We start from the raw sequence: 3,536 nt of genomic DNA on the forward strand, positions 1-3,536 counted from the left end.
ACAACAACAATAGTGATCTTGAGCTTTTTTTTTTTTCACATAAGTGTTGCTCATGTGAGTATCTTCTTTGTTTAAGAATCTTTTCACATCTTGCTACTTTGTAATAAGGTTGTCTTTTTCTTGTTGAGGTGCTGGAGTTTTCTATAAATTTTAGATATAAGTTCCTTATCAGATATGCCATTGACAAATATTCTCTGCTAGTCTGTAGATTTTCTTTTTACTCTATTGAAGAAGGGTTTTTTGGTATTTATGCTTGTTTGCTTTTTTAATTCACACAAGGACTTGCTTTTTAGGAGGTCTCATTCTTCCACTTTATATTTTCCTGATCGTGGATTCTTGGTTATGTTTGCAAGTTTATTCATGCTATTAGTATGATTGCTGTAGTGTACCATTAGGTTGAAACCAACCCACAGCAGACCCTCTAGTGGATTTTCAGAGGCCATAAATCACACCCTGAGACTCCCCATCTTTCTCCTGCAGATCAGCTGGGGGATTTGAACCGCATACCTTTTCACTGGCAGTGCAATTCTTCACCACTAAGCCACCAGAGCTCCTTTGTCATAGATTAAGGCTTCTAAATTTGTTTCTATCTTTTCTCTGGTTTTACCCCTAATACCGTAATCCATCATAAGTCGGTTTTTGTGTATGGTATTAAGATCTTGACATTTCTCCACTTAATGGATTTCCTTTTCTTGTAAAAGATCAGTTGACCATGTATAGATAGGTTGATTTCTGGGTTCTCAATTCTACTCCAATGCTCAATGTGTCTGTTGCTATTGCTGTACCAGTACTATACGGTTTTGAAATCAGGGATTATAATGCCTCCTACCCTGTTTTAATTTTTAATAGAGTTTTGCTAATTCAGGGTCTCTTTACTTTTCAAATAAGGCTGGAAATCACCTTTTCCATTTCCTTGAAGAATAACATGGACATCTCTATTGAGATTGCATTAAACTTGGTCATCACTTCAGATGGAATGGTTCTTTTCAAAATAATGAGTCCTCCTACCCATGAACATGGTATAGTCTTTCATTTATCGTAGTCTCATTTTGTTTCTTGTGCTAGTGTTTTGTAATGTTCTTTATATAGGCCTTTTGTATCTTGTTAGATTTGTTTCTAAGTATCTTCTTGTGTTTATAAGTGACTTCCTGTGGTTGCACAAGTACAGTCTTGTGGATAGCTACTGTAATTGGTATTGTTTTTCTTATTTTCTTTTCTGTGTTCCCTTTGCTACTGTAGAGAAATCCAACCAACTTTTATATACTGAATCTATATCCTGCCACTTTGTTTAATTGGTCTATTAGGTCTAACAGTTTTCTTGCTTAGTCTTTGGGGTTTTCTATGTACATTATCATATAATCCGTGTCTAGAGATTGTTTCACCTCTTCTTTGCAAATGCAGATACTTCTTATTTTCTTCTCTTGCCTTATTGTTCCAGCTAAGCTATTCCAATACAATATTAAGTAGGACATATTTGCCTGGTCTTTGTTCACAAGCGGAATGCCTTTAAGCTTACTCCACTGAGGATGAAGTTGCCTACTGGTTCAGCACATAAGCTCTTAATGATGTTCAAGAAACTACCCTCTATTCCTATTTTGTTTTTCACTGTTCATGCTTTGTTTGGGATTTTAGTTGGTATGATAGATTATTGTACTGCTTATATGTATATCTTTACATTTTACATTACATTATCGGAATAGTAATGCACACTACTCTGATAAATATAGAACACAAAATAAGATCCTTTAGAATAATAATGCACAAGGATGAAATATTAAATTTGTACATTGGAGCAAAGGACGTGACAAAAAAAAAGAACTTGTGCTAGGCAGAAGTTATTTAACACATAGGAAACATTCTAGTTTGAAGGGCAGCTGCAGCACATGCAACATTGGCAGTGGTGTCTGAAACATGGTGGAATTATTTTATACCAACCAATTTAGAACTACACATGGTAAATACTACCATCAGGACATAGCTGTGGGGTTTTATTGGCTGTTCCTATGTCTACCTTTAGGAAATGGATGTTTTTCCTACATAATTTTACTGCTTTAATCACGGATCAGATAAAAAGGACAACATGCACAGCCCCCAATTAAAGTCCCTTTGTAGGCTACACAGTGAAGTGGTACAACAGAAGACTTCAAAACTACAGCTCTTTTTTGATTCCTCAAAGTATATTTCCACGCTTCTTCAAACAGGCCTCTTCCTCAGGAGTCAGAGTTACTTTCATGATGTCTGAGATTCCATTCTTCCCCAAGATGCAAGAAACACTAAGGAAGACATCATCTTTCATTCCATAAAGATGCTTAATAGGGATGGAAATTGGATGTATCAGCCCAAGATTCTTCATTATACTGCCTGTCAGATCTGCCAGGAATACCAATGGCCCCAGAGGTATAGCCTTTCAGTTTGATCACTTCGTAAACACTGTCAACCACTTGTTTGTGAACCTCTTTCCACTGTTCTTATTGAAATCAGTACCTAATTCAGGATGCAGATTTTTTCCAGGGTGACACCAGTCACATTCACTCTGCTCCATATAGGCATATTAGAATTTCTGTGCTCTCCAAGGACCCAGTCATGACAGCTCAATGTATGAACTCCCAACCTCTCCCCCATTATGTAATGGAATTGCACTGAGTCCAGATCTCATCCATTGTCAATAACATAGTTTTTGGGAAAGCCACTGATCTTCAATGCCATGTAGGTAAGAATATCTATTGGAATAGAAACAACAAGCAGCTTACAGTTTGGGCTGCATATACTTTACAACATTAAGAATGATGCATTTAAAGATGTTCACATTATGCTGGACCAAATTAAGGTGACTTTCCTTTTCCTGCTAACATACTGTCACTGTGATAATAACGAGCTTGGAATATGCAGTTACACTACAATCTTTGTCAGAGACAATTTTTGGTGTTCTAAGGAAAAGGTGGCCATGTTGGAGACCTCTCCCTTTATTTCATCTTCCATGACATCAACAAGTGCAAGTTCATCTGCAGAGTCCTTCATTAAAATACTGATGGCACAGGCCATGCCAACAGCATTAACTCCAACAACTGTAATCTTATTATAGGGGGGCTCTGTTCTTCCTTAAGAAGATTCTGAATCAGCTGATTCTTGAGAGTCGCCACACTGGATTTGGATGAGGAAGGAACCGGAATTGCACATCTGGGAGGCTTCAGCTGCACAGGGCAGTGAAATCCTGACTCTGTAGCTGCAGCTCCAGGAATCCCTCTATTCATATTCTGTTGGGTGCTATAATTAGAAAGTGGGATCTCCTCCCATGCAATTTCCTGTCTCTGAAAAACCTCTGGGGGTCAGGTATTAAGTGGGTTCTGACTCAGCAGTGCTGTTGGAAAAAGGTGTTGGATTTTGTCAAATATCTTTTCTACATCCAATGAGATAATAACAATGTGGTTTTTATCCTTCGTTTTATTGATAGGGTGAATTACACTGACCGTTCTTATGTTGAACCATTTCTGTATGCCTGTTATGAATACCACTTGATCATAATATATTTTTCTTTT

The 3,536-nt window shown here is 37.4% G+C and overlaps 1 pseudogene; it reads right to left on the bottom strand.

Annotated features, from left to right (window-relative positions):
- Window positions 1-2,149: 2,149 nt before the first annotated feature.
- LOC102858851 lies at window positions 2,150-3,251 on the bottom strand (annotated as a pseudogene).
- Between the last annotated feature and the right edge of the window lie 285 nt (window positions 3,252-3,536).

Source organism: Elephantulus edwardii, unplaced genomic scaffold (assembly GCF_000299155.1).
Source record: "Elephantulus edwardii isolate Elephantulus edwardi_28Jun2011 unplaced genomic scaffold, EleEdw1.0 scaffold00260, whole genome shotgun sequence".
Taxonomy (NCBI): domain Eukaryota; kingdom Metazoa; phylum Chordata; class Mammalia; order Macroscelidea; family Macroscelididae; genus Elephantulus; species Elephantulus edwardii.